At 44.4% G+C, this 20,603-nt stretch overlaps 1 protein-coding gene and 1 pseudogene across 6 annotated transcripts in view; both read left to right on the top strand.

Moving 5' to 3' along the window:
- HYDIN (HYDIN axonemal central pair apparatus protein) overlaps window positions 1–20,603 on the top strand; it is a 416,706-nt gene that overhangs the window by 125,934 nt on the left and 270,169 nt on the right. The window lies entirely within an intron of this gene.
- On the top strand, window positions 334–1,522 carry LOC148112318 (uncharacterized; annotated as a pseudogene).

Below are 20,603 nucleotides of genomic sequence, written 5' to 3'. Positions count from 1 at the left end.
ATAAAAGGGAGCCACAGTTTCCAAACAGGGAGGTCAAGGTCAAGTTAAAGCAAAGTCCTCAATCTTGGATTGCTTCTGAGAAGGTTGGGGAGCCAGGTCAGTAAGGGATCTGGTCCTTTTCCTTGACTTTATTGTTAAATAACGCAACAGAGGAGGAGCTGTATAATATAACAAAAAGTCTAGTTTCTGAGGCGAGTCCAGAATCATTGCTTAATTTTTAGCAGATGGTCTTGTTAGTAAGAAATCCGTAGTGAGTCGCAGAGAACAATTAAAAATAAAGAAACCATTAGAGAACTTGTTAATTGATTTGTTGATTGATTGATTAATTTGCTAGACATTGATTTATCATTGATTTATTATTGATATTGATTAATTAATTTTGTCAAACATTGACTGATCATTAACCATGCCAGAGCAAAAACTCCAAAAACTCTACCACCAAATGCCCACAAATGAAGGATATCAACGATGACCCCAACGACTCCAGCACATGCTATAAATGTAATGAACCTATTGATGAATATGATGAATTCAAGAAATGACGCATATGTGCCAAATACGCCCACCACACCTGCCTGAGAATAAGCAAACAAGTAGCAAATTTTCTACCAGAAACTCCTTCCTTTCCATATCTATGTTCACGTTGTATACCAAAACTGGATAACTTAATTGCCACATCTGACAGGGTCCATATCATAGAAACAACTATAAAGACACAGCAAACAACCATAGACTCCATAGAATCAAGTTTAGAAGCATGTTTTACATCTTTTGAAAAAAAAATTACAGCACAGAAAAATGAAAACTCAACAGATCAAAATCTTATCCCAATTCAACAACCATTACCCATCAAACAACATCTCCATACTCATTAACCATTGAGTGAGAACAAAAATGACAAAACACTATCTTATTTGGATTAGATGTCACCAATGAACCTGATATCACAAAGGTTCGTAACATCATTAGCAGTCATCACATATCAACCATATCCCCTGACAAAATCATTGAAGTCTCCAGAGATGGCCCAGAATATAAGAACAGCGATGGCTCAGTGGCCCCACAATTCTGTAGAGTCATCTGCAAAAATGAGGCCATCTCAAATGAAAGTTTGTTTACATTATAAATTCAATTGCCAGATCCAACCACAACCACAGCAAACTTCGATCACGGCCTGACCTATCTTTACTACAATGGATCCGTTCCCGTGAATTCTATGCAGAACTCAAAAGACACCAAGACCTAGGTGACACAAATCTATACATCGACTACCATGCTGACTGCATAAAAAGTAAGACCCACAATCAATCCCCCAACATCCAACCCTCCATCACCCAAAACATCCAACCCTCCATCATGCAAAACATCCACCCAACCAACATCTAAAACTAGGTACGTACACCCCTTACTTCCTCAATACCAACCACTACTGACCTCAAATGCAAACTAATAAACGCAAGAAGCATCGTAAACAAAATGCCCAAACTCCTCCTCTTACTATATTTAACATCATATTTGTCTGTGAAATATGGCTAAACGCATTCATCCCTGACTCCATTATAACATTAAGAGAAAATCATGTTTACCGGACTGATCGTGAAACCCACAGAGAGGCTGGAGTAGCTATCTTCTACAAAAAGTCACTAAACCTAAAAAATATTCAAATTGCACATGAACTCGTTCTTCCGGAAACTATCGTCTGTGAACTGCCTTAAACACCACACTTCGCTTCTTACTATGTTACAGAGCCCCTGACTACTATATCGCACATGCGAACAAGTTAACTTCACTACTAACGTGGGCAGCCTCCTGCCCATACCCTCTAATCTTTCTTGGTGATTTCAACCTACTTCTTATTAATTGGACAATAAACGAAGACTCAAGATCCATCCCACCCCTAAAAGGACCTAACGGTAAAGAATGCAATGATGAAGCAGTTAAAACAAACCTCTTCAATACATTCTTTGGCTCAATCTTTGTAAACAGCAATGGCTCATGTCCAACATTCAATAGACATACCACAAATAACTACAATGATCTAACACAAATAGATTTCACAGAAGGTAACGTTGAAAAGGCATTACACAGACTGAAACCATCTCTGTCTATTGAACTTGATGGACTATGTGCATACTTCTTAAAAAAGCTTTCCACTATAGCAGAACCCCTAAACTAATCTTTGAAAATTCCTTCAGGACCAGCTCCCTACCTAAACTATGGTCACTAGCCACGGTAATCCCTATATTCAAAAAGGGAGACCCCAGCCTATTTGAAAATTACAGACCAATCTCTTTATGCTGCGTCACCTGCAAAGTCATGGAATCAATCATTAACCATTCCATTACCCTCCACCTAGAAACAAACAATCTACTGTCTAATAAACAATTGGTTTCAGCAAAAAAATTATCCTGTAATCTACAACTTTTACACTGAAAGAACATATGGACTACAAATCTTGATCAGGGCAAAACAGTAGATGCAATTTACGTAGACTTCTGTAAAGCCTTTGATTCAATGGTACATGACAAACTACTTCTAAAACTAAAATCCTATGTCATCTCCGGACCCCTACATAATTGGATAACTGCATTCCTGTCAAACAAACAACAAATGGTCAAAATAGGGAGCGGCCCTATTAAATCCTGCACCTGTTAATAGTGGTGTCCCCCAAGGCAGCGTTCTAGGACCAACACTCTTCATACTATACATAAATGACCTTTGCGATCATACTATAAGCAACTGTGTTCTCTTTGCCGATAATGTAAAAATATTTAACACCACAGACAATGCTGCTACCCTTCAAAAAGACCTTGACTTTGTGTTGGAATGGTCAAACAATTGGCAAGTCCAAATCTTTCAACCAACAAATGCTCTGTCTTACACATTGGCAAAAATGGCCTCCCCCCCGTTGCTGCCTGGACTCTCTATTAGGTCGGCCCATTTTCCCATCATTACTGACTCTGGGACTTTATTATCACCCTCCTGGATTTTTTATGTTTGATCTCTATCTCCTTCTGCTGCTGGCTAGTTTATTCCTGCCGCCCGATTACCACCTTTAGGCCTTGGCTCTGGGGAGGAGAGATTGCAGGCTGGAGGGAGAAGCTGAGAGTCCAGGTCAAGGACTGCTGTTCCATCTGCAGGGAGAGAGTGACTATTGTTGGTCTTTGACATCCAGCCGCTGTGAGAGAACGGCTGTGGCCATCCACCTGCACTGCAACTATCTGATCTGGTCGCCCCCATCACTGTGAGAGAGTGAAGGGGCTCCAGCTTCATCCTGGCCAGTCTTTTTTGCCATCTCTCACCTCAATGACTATCTTTAAATATCGCTGACATCCAAAGTTCCCCTTTCCCATCTCATCATACTTGTATGGCTTATACCTCGGCAGATTTGCTCGTGCTGCGAGATGCCCCCCTCTCGCGGCGATGGCCTTCCACTTTATCGAAGGCCTACCTTAAGGATGGGCTTTGGAGCCCCGAGAGGTGGCATGTTTTAAAGCGGGGATTGAGGGTTTTTTTAATTAGGGTTTTTAATAATCTTTTAAGGGGAACTGGGAGGGCGACCAAAGGGGATGGGGGCGTAATCCACCTAGGTCAGGGCCCAGCCCGGCACAGGGTAACGGTTTGGAGGGCGCAGGACGAGGGATTGGGGATATCATCAGCACGATGGATGGGAGGGGCAGATATGGCGGGAGCAGAGGACCTTATCTTGTGCCGGGGGTGCGCACTCGCTACTTGAGAGCGATTGCGTGCCCCGGTCCTCAAGGCTCCCCTCGGATACTAGGTGGCTCAGATACTCAGGACCTGGGCCTCCAGCTGATGCTGGGCAACGCCAGGTCCGTGGTAAATAAGACCCCCCTCATTTACGATCTTATTCAAGAGGGGTGAGCGGACCTGGCGGGTATTACGAAGACCTGGTTGGGCCCGGAGGGAAGGGTCCCTCTGGTTGAGATGTGCCCACCAGGCTTCAGAGCATTCCATCAGCCGAGGGCCCAGGGGAGGGGCGGGGGGGTGGCGGTTATTATTAAAGAAGGTCTTGGTCTGAGGGAGACCACTGTGCCACAGATTGCCGGATGTGAGTCCCTCTTTGTGAGATGGGGTCATGGGGTTCAGATGGGCTTGCTGCTTACGTACCTGGCTCCCTGCCATGTGACAACGGCCCTGCCCGAGCTACTCGACGTGATAGCCACGGTGGCAGTTGATACACCCAGGCTTATGGTCATGGGTGATTTCAACCTGCCGTCCGTTGGTGAAACGTTGGAGATGGCTCGGGAGTTCATGGCTTCCATGACGGCCATGGACCTGACCCAGTTAGTTCATGGCCCCACTCACAGGGGGGGGACACACGCTGGACCTGATTTTTGTCTTTGGTCAGTGGTTGAGTGGTCTTATTATAGGGGATATAAGACATGAAACCCTTGTCATGGTCAGATCACTCACTCCTTCGTCTGGACCTTCGAACCGCTACACCCCGCCGCAGGGAGGCGGACCCAATTAGATGGATCCGCCCCAGGTGCCTGATGGATCCTGATAGGTTCCAGATGGAGCTTGGGCCAATTCCTGAAGATCTGGCACACGACTCAGCCGAGAACCTGGTAGCTGCCTGGGATCGGGCGGCTGGTGGGGCCTTGGATCGAGTCGTGCCTTTGCGGCCTCTGACCCGGTGTCGATCCCTCGCGGCTCGTTGGTTCACCGAGGAGCTGAGGGAGATGAAACGCCGGAAAAGATGCCTAGAGAGCGGTTGGAGGGCCAGTCTCACTGAATCTGACCGAACACTGGTAAGGTCGCATATTAAGACCTACCTAGTGGCGATAAAGACGGCAAAGTTTAATTACTTTTCCGCCTCTATTGCGTCATCAGGGAATCGTCCGGCTGCCATGTTCAGGGTAACCCGCTCCCTGCTCCATCCGGGAGCGCGGGAGGATCCCTTGGAAGGCAGGGCGGAGGATTTCGGACAATACCTGTATGACAAAATCGCTCAGATCCAGGGGGATTTGGACTCTGACTGGGTAGATCAGGGCAGGGTGACGAGGAATAGTCTTGAGAATGTTACCTGGGAGGAGTTTGATGCTGTGATTCCCGATGATGTGGACAAGATTTTGGGGAGACTTAGTGCGGCCACATGTTTACTGGACCCGTGTCCCTCCTGGTTGGTACTGGCCTCCCGGGAGGTTACACGAGGCTGGCTCCAGGGTGTTATCAACGCTTCGCTGAGTGAGGGTCACTTCCCCGCCGCCTTGAAAGAGGCGGTGGTGAGGCCTCTCCTCAAGAAGCCATCCCTGGATCCGGCAATATTGGCCAACTACCGTCCTGTCTCCAACCTTCGCTTCCTGGCGAAGATTGTTGAGAGTGTGGTCGCGCGACAGTTTCCACAATTCCTGGAGGAAACATCCTATCTAGATCCGTTCCAGTCGGGTTTCAAGCCCGGACACAGCACGGAAACGGCATTGGTCGCGTTGGTTGATGATCTCTGGAGGGCTCGGGACAGGGGTTGCTCCTCTGTTCTGGTCCTGTTAGACCTCTCAGCGGCTTTTGATACCATCGACCATGGTATCATGCTGCACCAGTTGGAAGAGTTGGGGATGGGGGGCACCGTGTTACGGTGGTTCTCCTCCTTTCTCTCCGACTGGTCGCAGTTCGTGTTGGCAGGGGGGCAGAGGTCGACCTCGAGGCCTCTTATATGTGGAGTGCCTCAGGGGTCGGTCCTCTCGCCCCTCCTGTTCAACATTTATGTGAAGCCGCTGGGCGAGATCATCCGTGGCTTTGGGGTGAGATACCACCAGTATGCTGATGACACCCAGCTGTACATCTCCACCCCAGGCCACCCCAACGATGCCCTTGAAGTGATGTCCCAGTGCCTGGAGGCTGTGCGGATCTGGATGGGGAGGAACAGGCTGAAGCTCAACCCTTCCAAGACTGAGTGGTTGTGGCTCCCGGCATCCCGATATAGTCAGTTGACTCCATCACTGACTATTGGGGGCGAGTCCTTGGCCCCCACGGAGAGGGCTCGCAATCTGGGAGTCCTCCTGGATACGCAGCTGTCCTTGGAGGAACATCTGACGGCTGTAACCAGGGGGACCTTCTGTCAGGTTCGCCTGATTCGCCAGTTGCGGCCCTTTCTTGATCGGGATTCCCTGTGCACAGTCACTCATGCCCTCGTCACCTCTCGCCTTGATTACTGCAACGCTCTCTACATGGGGCTCCCCTTGAAGAGCACCCGGAGGCTCCAGCTGGTCCAGAACGCAGCAGCGCAGGTAGTGACGGGAGCAGCATGGCGCTCCCATGTAACACCGCTCCTGCGTGAGCTGCACTGGCTCCTGATGGTCTTCCGGGTGCGCTTCAAGGTGTTGGTTATCATCTTTAAAGCACTCCATGGCATAGGGCCTAGCTATCTTCAAGACCGCCTGCTGCCACCGATGACCTCCCATCGACCCATGCGTTCCCACAGAGAGGGCCTCCTCGGGGTGCCATCAGCCAAACAGTGCAGGCTGGTGACCCCCAGGGGGAGGGCCTTCTCTGTGGGGGCACCTACCCTCTGGAATCAATTGCCCCCAGAGATAAGGAGAATCCAAGACCTGAGTGCCTTCCGCCGTGCCCTTAAAACCTTCCTTTTCCAGCAAGCTGGGCTGGCCTAATTTTTTAAGTGTTTTTAATTGTTTTGTTTATCGTTTTTAATTAATGGGGCCAAATTTATATATATTTTTAATTGTATTTTAATATTTGTACTTGATGTTTTTACTTGGCTGTTCACCGCCCTGAGTCCTCAGGGAGAAGGGCGATATACAAATTCAAAATAAAATAATAAAATAAAATAATAAAATAAAATAAAATAATAAAAAAATAAAATAAAAAAATAAAATAAAATAAAATAAAATAAATAATAAATAAAATAAAATAAATAATAAATAAAATAAATAAAATAAAATAAAATAAATAAAATAAAATAATAAAATAAAATAAATAAAATAAAATAAAATAAAATAAATAAAATAAAATAATAAAATAAAATAAAATAAAATAAAATAAAATATAAAATATAAAATAATATAAAATATAAAATATAAAATAAAATAATAAAATAAAATAATAAAATAATAAAATAAAATAAAATAAAATAAAAGAACCAGAACACAAAATACAAGCTGAGTGGACACGACTTTGTAGATGACCCTCATTCTGTCAAGGACCTTGGAGTACTCATATCTAATGATCTAAGTGCCAAAGCCCACTGTAACAAAATAGCCAAAAAGGCATTAAAAGTTGTAAACCTAATATTGCGTAGCTTCTTCTCCGGTAATATCACACTACTAACCAGAGCATACAAAACATTTGCTAGACCAATTCTCAAATACAGCTCATCTGTCTGGAATCCACACTACATTTAGGACATTAATGCAATTGAACATGTCGAGAAATATTTCACAAGAAGAGTCCTCTGTTCGCAACAAAATACCTTATGCCACCAGACTTAAAATTCTGGGCTTAGAAAACTTAGAACTACTCCGCCTTCGGTATGACCTAAGCTTAGCTCATAAAATTATCTGCTACCATGTCCTATCTGTCAATGACTACTTCAGCTTCAACCACAACAATACACGACCACACAATAGATGCAAACTTAAAGTGAACCACTCCAAACTCGATTGCAGAAAATATGACTTCAGCAACAGAGTGGTCAATGCCTGGAATGCACTACCTGACTCTGTGGTTTCATCCCCAAACCCCCAAAATTTTAACCTAAGACTGTCTACTGTTGACCTCACCCCATTCCTAAGAGGTCTGTAAGGGACGTGCATAAGATCACCAGCGTGCCTACCATTCCCGTCCTAATGTTCCCTTTTATTCGTATCCATTTAATGTATCCAATGTATTGTTTTTACGTATTACTTAATATGTTCTTTACAAATGAATGAATGAATGAATGAATGAATGAATGAATGAATGAATAAATAAATAAATGTGAAGGTCTCTATTGTTGATACTGTGTTGTCTAGTATTGTAAGAGGTAGAAGTATGGAAGGGTTTCTCCTAAAGTCTACCACCATTTCTATGGTTTTGAGTGTGTTCAGTTCCAGATTGTTCCGGTCGCACCACAAGGCTAGTTGTTCAACCTCCCATCTGTATGCGGATTCATCATTGTCTCGAATGAGACTGACCACTGTTGTATCATCTGCAAACTTCAGTAATTTAACAGATGGATCAGAGATGCAGTCATTGGTATATAGAGAGAAGAGAAGTGGAGAGAGCACACAGCCTTGGGGGGGGGGGCTGTGCTAATTGTACAGGTATCTGATGTGATTCTGCTTAGCTTCACCTGCTGCTTCCTGTTTGTTAGGAAGCTTATGATCCATTTACAAGTGTGTTCAGGTACCTGTAGCTGGTTTAGCTTAGTTAGAAGAGTGTCTAGAATGATGGTATTGAATGCTGAACTAAAGTCTACAAAGAGGACCCTTGCGTAGGTCTTTGGAGATTCAAGATGTTGTAGGATGTAGTGCAGAGCCGTATTAACATCATCATCTGTTGACTTATTTGCTCGGTATGCAAATTGCAAGGGGTCCAACAGCAGATCCGTGATGGTTTTTAAGTGGGACAGCACTAGCCTTTCAAAGGTTTTCATGACTACAGATGTTAGAGCAGCTGGTCTGTAGTCATTCAGTTCCTTGATGGTGGGCTTCTTCGGCACTGGGATGATAGTAGTGTTTGAAGCAAGAAGGAACATAGCACATCTCTAGTGATTTATTGAAGATTCAGGTGAAGATGGAGGCCAATTGGTCAGCACAGACTTTTAAGCAAGAAGGAGTTATCTTGTCTGGGCCTGGAGCTTTTCCTGGCTTTTGTCTGTGAAATAGGTCTTGCATTTCCTTTTCTGTGATCACTAGAGGTTGTGAACCCAATGGGATAGGGTCAGTTGTTGGAGGCTTGGCTGTTGTTGGTGTGTCTGATATGGGGGTTGTGGAGATAGGTGGATGTAGTTTCCTTTCAAAGCAAAAGTTGGGTGACAAAACTATATCCAAAACATACAAGCAAAATGAATGTAAGGAATAGCCACACCCCTGTGAGAGTGGCTCAGCTTACATTTTACGTCATTAGAAACAAAGTTTACCCAATCAGAGACAAAGGTTCATTACCAACATGATCTTTAAAGCATTCTTTGTTTAGGCCCCTGTCTCTGTCCACCTTATCTATGGGTTATATGGGTAATTTGCCACATATGTTCCTCTTGGCTTCTAGGTGCTCACTAAGAAAGGATTTTTCAAAATGCCCATCAGATCATTAGTATTTCTTATATTATGATTAACATGCTGTGATTCTAAGGAGTTCTACTCCTCCTCCCCATCTGAAAAAAAATCTGTTCCAAATGCAAAACATAAGCAGAGAAGAGGAGTTTCACTTTCAGTTTTACTTTCACAGCAGCAACCAGGGATAGGATAGGGGAGGCTTCTGTGGGCCAAGGCTAAGGTGACCAGACGTCCCGCTTTTGGCGGGACAGTCCCGCTTTTTAGCAATTTGTCCCGCGTCCCGCGGCGTTTCAAAAAAGTCCCGATTTTTCATTCTGCCTCCTCAGTCCCGCTGCCTCTTGAGCCCCAGCTGATGGCTAGAAGAAAAAAAAACTGTTTAAACTCTTGCCCGGGGCTTCAAAGGGCCGCCCTACAGGCAATCAGTGTAGCAGTTTTTTTTCCCCTAGCTAAGCTGCAGAAACGAAACCGAAACCAGGATCTTTGGTGCAACGTGACAAAATGAGGCAGAGAGAGATTTATTTTTATTTTTATTTTTCCTCCCCAAAAAAGGTAGGTGAAAAACTGCAAATAATGGGAAATTTAGGAGGAGAGTTCAAGATTTTAAAACACAAAAGAAAAAAAAGCTGTATTTAACTAGGGAATTGTAATAATTGAGATACTATTAATTGTATATTGTGTTGAAAGCAGAAATGGTTAAGTTGTGGTTCAGAGGAATATATGGGGGAAATTATTTGGTTTATTATTATTGGTAAATATAATTAATTGATTTGTAAGAAATTGGATTGCATGGAAATAATAGGAATATTCATGTTCATATTGATTAATATACAAAAAAGATAGTTTTATAACTAATTGATTTATATTAAAATGTTGAATTTGTATTAAACAACTGTATTACATAATTACATAATTAAACAATGTGAGGATGGATATAAAAATAGATGACAATGGGAAGGGGTCTAATATAGAATAGAAGGGAAAAATTGAATTTGATTAAGATTAGAGATGAGGATGAAGGGTAATACTGGTTTTTTAAAAAAAATAGATGAGGAATAAATATGGCAAAAAGGAAATATAGAAATTGTAAATTTAATTGAAGTGACTAAACACCTTAAATTTGTGAACCGGCCAAATACTCTGTTCAAAGAAAATAAATTGTATGTTTGTATGTGTGTTTCTAATTACTGCTATTTATTCATATTTGTTCTCTTTTATTCTTTAAAGTTTAACCATTCATTCTTTATCTTAATATCTTTATATTTGTTTGGGGTTGGCTTTCTTCCCTTTCATCTTTTTTATTGTACAGCAATCTTTCTCCTCAAACCTACCACCTCTCTCTTTTCTTTCCTTCTTACTTTCTCTTCCCCCCTCTTCTTCTCCTCCCTACTTCCTCTTCCTTTCTCCTTCTCCTCCTCTCTTCCTCCCCCTCTTACCTTCACTCCTACTCTAATTTCCCTTCCCTTCCTTCATCCCTCTCTATTGCTGTATCCTTTTATGCATATGGACTACTCAGAGAGCTGAAAAAGTTATTTTTGACTGGTCCTCGCACTTTTGACCAGTCCTCGAACTTACGACTGTCTTCACATTTTACGTTTTTTGCTCTATCTTATCACCATGGTGAAGAGAAGCAGTTATGAAATGAGTGACATGGTTGTTAAGGATGCTGCATGGTCATAAATGTGAGGATGGTCATAAGTGTGAGGACCAGTCAAAAGTGCGAGGACCTGTCAGAAATGATTTTTTCAGCCCTCTGGTTAGTCCTTTTGTGCATATGGACTACTTAGAGGGCTGAAAAAAGTCATTTCTGACAGGTCCTCGCACTTTTGACTGGTCCTCACACTTATGACCATCCTCACATTTATGCCCATGCAGCATTCTTAACAACCATGTCACTCATTTCACAACTGCTTCTCTTCACCATGATGACAAGATAGGGCAAAAATGTAAAATGTGAAGACAGTCGTAAGTTCGAGGACTGGTCAAAAGTGCGAGGACCAGTCAAAAATAACTTTTTCAGCCCTCTGAGTAGTCCATATGCACAAAAGGACTAACCAGAGGGCTGAAAAAAGTCATTTCTGACAGGTCCTCGCACTTTTGACTGGTCCTCACACTTATGACCATCCTCACATTTATGCCCATGCAGCATTCTTAACAACCATGTCACTCATTTCACAACTGCTTCTCTTCACCATGATGACAAGATAGGGCAAAAATGTAAAATGTGAAGACAGTCGTAAGTTCGAGGACTGGTCAAAAGTGCGAGGACCAGTCAAAAATAACTTTTTCAGCCCTCTGAGTAGTCCATATGCACAAAAGGACTAACCAGAGGGCTGAAAAAAGTCATTTCTGACAGGTCCTCGCACTTTTGACTGGTCCTCACACTTATGACCATCCTCACATTTATGCCCATGCAGCATTCTTAACAACCATGTCACTCATTTCACAACTGCTTCTCTTCACCATGATGACAAGATAGGGCAAAAATGTAAAATGTGAAGACAGTCGTAAGTTCGAGGACTGGTCAAAAGTGCGAGGACCAGTCAAAAATAACTTTTTCAGCCCTCTGAGTAGTCCATATGCATAAAAGGATACAGCAATAGAGAGGGATGAAGGAAGGGAAGGGAAATTAGAGTAGGAGTGAAGGTAAGAGGGGGAGGAAGAGAGGAGGAGAAGGAGAAAGGAAGAGGAAGTAGGGAGGAGAAGAAGAGGGGGGGAAGAGAAAGTAAGAAGGAAAGAAAAGAGAGAGGTGGTAGGTTTGAGGAGAAAGATTGCTGTACAATAAAAAAGATGAAAGGGAAGAAAGCCAATCCCAAACAAATATAAAGATATTAAGATAAAGAATGAATGGTTAAACTTTAAAGAATAAAAGAGAACAAATATGAATAAATAGACATGGTTGTTAAGAATGCTGCATGGGCATAAATGTGAGGATGGTCATAAGTGTGAGGACCAGTCAAAAGTGCGAGGACCTGTCAGAAATGATTTTTTCAGCCCTCTGGTTAGTCCTTTTGTGCATATGGACTACTTAGAGGGCTGAAAAAGTTATTTTTGACTGGTCCTCACACTTTTGACCAGTCCTGGAACTTACGACTGTCCTCACATTTTACATTTTTGCCCTATCTTGTCACCATGGTGAAGAGAAGCAGTTGTGAAATGAGTGACATGGTTGTTAAGAATACTGCACGGGCATAAATGTGAGGATGGTCATAAGTGTGAGGACCAGTCAAAAGTGTGAGGACCTGTCAGAAATGACTTTTCAGCCCTCTGAGTAGTCCCTATACACATAGCCATGGCCACCCGGTCACATGACTAGCTAGCCACGCCTACCCAGTCACATGGTCTCCAAGCCACGCCCACACAATAAGTCACGCCCACAATGGTGTCCTTCTTACCAATGTTAAAATCTGTTCACCTTACCCTATACACATAGCCATGGCCACCCGGTCACATGACCAGCTAGCCACACCCACCCAGTCACGTGACCAGCTAGCCACGCCCACAAAATAAGCCACGCCCACAATGTCCCTCTTTACCAATGTTAAAATCTGGTCACCTTAGCCAAGGCTGAGGGAGAGGGTATATGATAGAGGAGACTTCTGTGGGGCAATGCTGAGGGAAAGAAGGGGATAGGATAGGATAGTGTTCTGTGGGGCAAGGCTGAGGGACAGAAGGGGAGAGGAGGGGCCAATTGTAAGTACTCATTAATTTTCAAGCTGTAAGTGTCGATTTATCAAGCCTGATCACATAATTTCGTGCTCCTTCGCTGCCAATATTGCCAATATCCAGAAGCATATGCAAGATGCTTGATCATTGCAAGAGTATGATAAATTTTGTCCTGATTTTCAGGTGTCATTTTATCTATAAATGAAGGTATTGTGGATTTTTGTGAGGTAGTGGTTTCCTTACTTGAAGATGCTGCTTGTGAGAAAACACTTTGTGATGATCTAGAAGCAGCAGAAAGAATGTTTCTTGAATTAGAACTCTGGAAGGAAAAACTACTTGCACTTTCATTCTGGTCCCCATCATTTAATTCCATAAAGTATTTTTTAATGTCTTTAGGACACTTCTAGCATGCAAAGATGGGTTTTGACATCCTTGTAGCATTTGGAAAGGAATATTTCTTCTCTCAATATTTGCAAATTGCACTTTTGCTCACAGCAAAAGTTCCCCTGTGGAAATGTTTCCAAACTCTAGGTGTTGGTCTCACCATTTTACTGAGAGGAGGAAAAGAAAAACCAATTTACTGACCAGACTACAGGTAAACATTATGCTGTGGTCAGTAGTGTGTTCCACTTACCTTCGCTACCGGTTCGGAACTGTGAGCGCGCATGTGAGTGTACTTGCTTCACTTGTGTGTGGCGCTTCTGCTCATGCGCAGTGCGTCCGTGATGTCTGGGTGGGCGGGCGGAACCTCCCACCGCCGCCACTACCGATTTACCCAAACTGGGGCGAACCAGTAGAAACCCACCACTGACTGTGATGGTGGAGAACATTAATAGGAATCATTTAAGGGTTACAAAAGAGAAACTAATTTGTCAGACAAATTTACTCTCTTACCTGTCAGTTAAGGCCTGAGAGGAGGACAGAAACTATCATCTACTGCATGGTTGTCAACCTCGATTGCATCCCGTGATGTATTGTGATGTTTTTTGCCTTTACAGAGCCGGGGTGGGTGTCAGCCTCTGCCTTTACTGCTTTGGCTGCCATAGTAACGGGAGGGGGGAGAGCTAGGTAGCATGGGGGGGAAGCGTGCTGGAGGAATCTGGAGGAATCGAAAGCGATACTTAAGCCACTGGACTCTATCTTTGAAGCTGCTGTCGAGTCAACAGTCGTGGCATTCCTGATTGATGATGCTGCCAGATGTGTGCTTCCACCTGACCCCTGAGAGACCTTTGGATTGGATGATTTACGGTGGACAGTGGGAGGGGATGCTTTCTATATGCAATTTTTGCGCTTGTTGCCTTAGATTCTGCTTTCCTTTGGTTGGGTTCACATCATTTTCTAGTAAAAGTACCTTTCTCTATAAACAATGGAGTTTGGGTCATTCTTTCCTGGACTTTGAAGGAAGCACACCTGACATTAAGCACAATCTCCACTCCAGCCATCCTGGTTAAACACCGAGGGGTCTGAACCCAAAATATGTCTGATCAAGAGAGTGAAGGAGATCAGATGGGAACTTCTGGCTCTATGATGACTTCACTTCAAGCGGAGAAGGAAGCTGTGGAATGGATGGAAAAAATTTGACTGAGAGAGGAGCCAGAGGAAGCTAGATGGTCGAGGGGAGTAGGAAGGTTGCCGGACCTGGGGAGGACCCCCCAAAGAGTAACCAGCTCCAGACCCCGTAAGGGAGAGGCAGTGTGGCTGCAAGAGCAAAAGGAGAGCCTCATGATTGCTCAAGCGATGCAACTCCTCCGCGATGCCAAGGAAAGCCGGAAAAGCCGTGAGTCTTATGTATTCCCTGTGGGGAAGGGAGGAGACTACCCCAGGGTGGATCCAGAAGAGACAGCCTGTGGGGAAAAGGAAGAGGAAGCTGGAAGAAACATCTCAGGCTTCTGGAGCTCAAGCGAGGGATGCAGCAGCCCAGGGACCCCCAGCCTTGCAAGCCCCACCCCGCAGGTGCAAAAAAACAAAAATTCCCCCCCTAACCGGAAAATATGATGGGAATCCGAAGACCTTGGGGCTTTTCTTGACCCAAGTGTGAAACCACATGCAGGACTGGGGGGAGGACTACTTATCAGATGCGGCACGAGTGAGATGCGGCACGAATGTAGCAGCTGAATGGATGGTGGTCCTCCACAATAATAACTCCCCCTTGCTGAGGAATTACAACCTGTTCATGGGGGCTCTTAGGAGGCGGTTTGAAGACCACCTAGCTGAGCGGAAAGCGAGACTCAGGATGAAGAGTATCCAGCAGGGCCGGAGATCAGTGGCAGAATACACCCAAGAATTTTGCGAACTGGCACCCTACATGACAGGGTGGTCAGAAGCGGCCCTACTGGAGAGTTTCAAGGATGGACAAAATGAAGACATATACAAAGACTGTAGAGCATGGGGGGTCCCCGAAGACTTGCAGAGTTGGTACGTAGTAGCTGGGGATGTGGAGATCGAGCTGGCCCGAAGCTGACTCCAAGGGGGCCGTGCAGGGGACCCGTCATCCTTCTACCACAAAGGAGCACCAAAGACGGGCGTGGGGAGAGCGGAATTCAAACCCAAATCGAAGCCCTTCACGTGCTTCAAATGTGGAAAGGTAGGCTATCGGGCCGCCGAATGTTTCTCCAAGCCAGTGCCAAAATCTACCGGCTCGGGACCAAAGAAGGCCGACAAAGCACCCGCAAAAGCTCGCGAAACCGCCCTGAAAGGAGAAGTCGTTGAGTTCGCTCCCCGAAACCAGGGTGAGTTGGGAATTCTGACCACTGCGGACGACAGCGGGATGGACTCCGACTCTGACTCTGATGATCTGGTGAGTCACACTGAGGGCCCCATGCTCATCCCCATAGAAATAAAGGTGCCATCCACAGGGGCACATGCGCAGATGTTAGCCCTATTAGACTCTGGGTGCACCAGGTGCGTAATCAGCCCGGAAGTGGTGGAGAAAATGGGCCTGAGACTAAAAACGTTAAAAAGATCCATTGCGTTCTGCCAGTTGGATGGATCGATTGCAGGAGGGGGCCCAGCCCGCTTTGTGACCGAACCCATTGAAATGCAATTGGGGGATCACGTAGAGTCCCTCAGTTTTATTGTGGCCCCTGGCATGGAACGACCCCTCATACTTGGACTGCCCTGGCTCCGTAGATGGAACCCACGTGTTAACTGGAAGACGGGGGTTTTGCGCATTCACACTGGAAAACCGAGACTAGAGAGGGAAGAAACTCCCCTGGAGGATGGAGTAGAACACGAAAGGGTGAAAGTGGCAATAGGTCACATCGAAGGGGAGGAAAAGATTCCAAAGGAGTATTGGGATCTCCGAGAAGTTTTTAGTGAAAGGGCCTCAGATGTGCTGCCCCCCCCACAGAGCTACGGACTGTACCATTGAAATACTCCCCGGGGTGAAGCTCCCTAAGCCAAAGTTCTACCCTATGACCCCTCGAGAACTAGGGGAATTGCGAAACTTCATCGATAAAAATCTAGAACGGGGTTTTATCCAACCAGCCAGACCAAGGGTGGTGGCGCCGGTATTGTTCCGGGAAAAGAAAGATGGCTCCTTTCATTTGGTAATTGATTATAGAAATCTCAACACTATTTGCATGGAAAACGTTTACCCCCTGCCGCTCATGAAGGACATGCTAGCACACTTAGGAAAGGGGAAAATTTTCACCAAACTTGACTTACGAGAGGCATACTACAGAGTGAGAATTAAGGAGGGGGATGAAGGAAAACAACGTTTAACTGCCCACTGGGATGTTTCCAGTTTCGAGTGCTCCCTTTTGGACTACAAAGAGCCCCTGCTGTGTTCATGCAATTGATTAACGAAGTACTGCATGAGCACCTATATAAGGGGGTGCTGGTTTACTTGGATGACATTCTTATCTACTCTGAGAACATGGACGACCATGTGAAATTGGTGCGAACTGTCCTGAAAAAACTCAGGGCTGCTGAACTATATGCCAAACTCTCTAAATGCGAGTTCCACCAAAGCAAAATTGACTATCTTGGATATCGCTTATCGCATGAGGGAATAGAGATGGACCCTGGAAAAATTCAGGCAGTATTGGAATGGGCCGCACCACGCACCTGCAAACAACTACAAAGTTTCATGGGATTTGCTAACTTCTATAGACAGTTTATCCCCTCGTTCGCCAAAATCGCACTGCCAATAACAAATCTTCTGAAAACAAAAGGTGAAGTAAGACCAAAACCCTCATGGGCCCTTGAATGGACTATGGACTGTCAGGCGGCATTCAAAAAGTTGAAATGATTGTTTGCTGCTGAACCAGTCCTCAAACATCCGGACATGGAAGAGCCTTTTGTAGTACAAGCTGACGCGAGCGATGTGGCAGTAGGAGCAGTACTTCTGCAAAAGAATGCAGAAGGGAAATTACAACCCTGTACCTATACGTCCCGCAAATTGTCAGAGACCGAAAGGAGATGGGCCATATGGGAGAAGGAAGCTTTTGCAGTGCGATGGGCATTGTTAACATGGAGACAATTTCTTGAAGGAGCTAAGCATCCTTTTGAAGTTTGGACTGACCATAAAAACCTAGAGGCCTTGAAAACACCGTGTAAGATGTCACCAAAGCAAGTTCGCTGGGCTCAACACTTCAACCGTTTTAATTTCACTTTATGCTGCCTTTCTGGTGGAAAGAACTTCATGGCGGATGCACTTTCCAGATTGCCTCAATACAACAGCACCAAGGAGGAAGTGGTTCAGCCTATCATACCTTCGACACAACTAGCAGCACCAGTGACTACCAGAGCGCAGACGAGGGCCGATCCAGCCCTCTCGGGCAATTTGCATCAGAAACTACAAGAAGCTCTAAAGACTGACGAGTGGTTTCGAACCCACTCGAATGAATGTTCACTCCGTGATGGACTAGCTTGGATTGGGGCCAAATTGTATGTTCCTGCCAGTTTAAGAGTAACGGTGTTGCAGCATGCTCATGACCTCAAGGCGGCGGGACACTTTGGATTTGTTACATCTCATTAAAAGACAATTCTGGTGGCCTGCACTCAAAAAGGACATAGAGGCATATGTAGCTAGCTGTCCAGTGTGTGACTCAGCTAAGAGACCTCCGGGGAAGCCACCTGGTTTACTTCAGAGTGTGGCAAGGCCAAATGCCCCTTGGAAAGAGATATCCATGGACTTTATTGTAGACTTGCCGGAGAGTGGGGGGTGCACCGTCATTTGGGCAGTAACGGATTTGTTTTCCAAACAAGTGCACTTCATCCCTTGTTCTAAAATTCCTTCAGCTAAAACCCTTGCAAAATTGTTTATTCAACATATTTATCGATTACATGGGGCTCCAAAACGTATAATTTCGGACAGGGGTGTGCAATTTACCTCCAACTTTTGGAAGGAGTTTTTAGGGTTAATAGGCTCCGCCCAGGGGTTAAGCTCCGCCCACTACCCCCAGACAAATGGGGCTTGTGAGAGAACCAATGCTGTGTTAGAACAGTACTTGAGATGTTACATAAATTACTAGCAAGACAACTGGGTGGAATTATTGCCACTTGCGGAGGTGGCGTATAATAACTCCATATATAGCAGCACCAGTTTCACTCCGTTTAAGATGGCCTCTGGCCAAGAGTTTGTGCCCATTCCAGAGCTACCACAGGATAACCCACAGAACCCCTCGTTGATTGAGTGGATCGAACAGCTAGGGAGTACTTGGGCAGTAACTCGAAAAGCTGACTGTGGGCGTGGCTTGCTTGTAATGCATGCGGCCCACAGGCCGCCAGTTTGACACCCCTGATCTACTGTATACCAACAATTACTCAGCTGTAGAAGGTCTGAGGTACACAAGCAAACTAAACTGGAGCCTTTTCCCTGCAGTGCCCCCTAGTGGCACAAATGCATAGTTATCTTGTTTAAGAACTGCATTGAGAAGTTCAGTGTTACTGAAATTATATTCCAGAATTTGCTTGTCTTCAGTTGAGAGGACTTGCAATAATTTAAAATTTTACAAAAAGTCTCAGAAATCTTTCATTAAGGTCTTCATGTTATATAGTTTGAATACCATGTCATAGATATATTATTTATCATTGGAAAAGAACATATTCCACACTCCTCCCCACCCCCCACCCCCAGAAAAAAAGGCTTTGGAAAAAAACTGGGGAAAAAAACCTGTTTTCCCCCCAATTGTTCCATTTTTTTTGCCCAGGCCTTCCCATCTCTACCTGCAGTACTTGTTGATGTGGTCGATCCATCTTGTTTTAGATCTCTTTTGTGGACACTTTTTATCAAGTGGGATCCATTCTATGACTACCTTGGTCCACCTGCCCTCAGTTCTTCTTACTATGTGACCAACCCATTTCCATATCAATTCTTTTACTCTTTTGATGGCATTATATATTTTCATTTGTTCTCTAATCCATGTGCAGGCTTTCAATCGTGACTTGTGATCCCGAGCATGTATCTTTCCGTGGCTCCTTGTGCCACTTGTAGCTTCTATATCAATTGTGAGGTTAGTGTCCATGTTTCACTGACATATGTTAGAGCAAGTAGCACACACTGATTGAAAGCTTTTCTCTTCAGGCACAGGGAGAGGTTGTTCTTGAAAATTATGCTCAGCTTGCCGAATACCTGCCAACCACATTTAATATGCCATTCAACTTCCTTTATAGTATCACCATCCATTGAGATCCATTGGCCAAGTTATATGTAATGGTCTACAACATCTAGTTCTTCTCCAGGTATAATTTTTTTTCTTTCTTTAGTGAATTTATTAAACATAATCGGCTCTTTTTTCAGGTTTATTTTTAAGACAAATGGTTCTCCTGCTTTGTGTAACTCTTGCATGTGTCTTTGTAGGTCTTCTGGGTTTTATAAGAAGAGAACAACATCATCTGCAAATCTTAAGTGATTTAAATAGGAGCCATTGATTTTTATTCCATCTTTTGCCTAGTCTAGTTTGCGAAATGCTTCTTGAAGGCAGACTGAGAAAAAGATAGGTGATATTGTATCACTTTGTCATATGCCTCATTCTTTGTTGATTTCCACTTTAAGATCATTAAGGCAAATTGTCACCATTGTTTTTTCATACGTTGATTGTAATAAGTTTATATAAGTAATAAGTTTATATAAGTTTATCAATCAATCAAATGCATTGATTGAGCAATGCATTATTGCTTGCTGGAATACTGAGTCAAACGCCTTTTCGCAATCAAAGCCATGCATCGAGGCATGGTATACTTGTTGTGCTTTTCAATGGCTTGCTGAACAACCTGGATGTGATCCACTTTGCTGTAGCCATTTCTGAACCCTGCTTGCTTCTTTGATTGTGCATCATTTAATGTTCTCAATATTCTTTTTGCTATTACCCTGGTGAAAACCTTGTAGATGACTGAAAGAAGTCTTACTGGTTCTTTAAATCATCTTGGGCCCCTTTCTTGTGTATAAGAATCACTTCAGTGGACTTCCGGGGTGGCGCCACACTGGTGCGATGGAGGGAACTAGACTCCATTCTCCCAGCCCGATTTTCTGCATTTTGGAAGCCAGTAACGGCAAAGCAGATCCTTGGAGGGGACAGCTATAATGAGGGGAACATCCAGAGGTGACGGGGAGAGGAGCGATCCCCCATTACGAAGGGTGAGAGCCCTGAAAACCGGCACAGAAGAGACCAGCTGTCAAGGTGAAGGAGATCTGTTCTTAAACAGTTGTATATTGTGAATATACCCTGGATATTTCAAACTTTTACTGTATATTCTAAA

This window comes from Pantherophis guttatus, chromosome 11 (genome assembly GCF_059756535.1).
Source record: "Pantherophis guttatus breed Tessera chromosome 11, ASM5975653v1, whole genome shotgun sequence".
NCBI lineage: Eukaryota > Metazoa > Chordata > Lepidosauria > Squamata > Colubridae > Pantherophis > Pantherophis guttatus.
The sequence above is the reverse complement of the archived record's forward strand: the minus strand, read 5'-3'. Positions and strand labels throughout refer to the sequence as shown.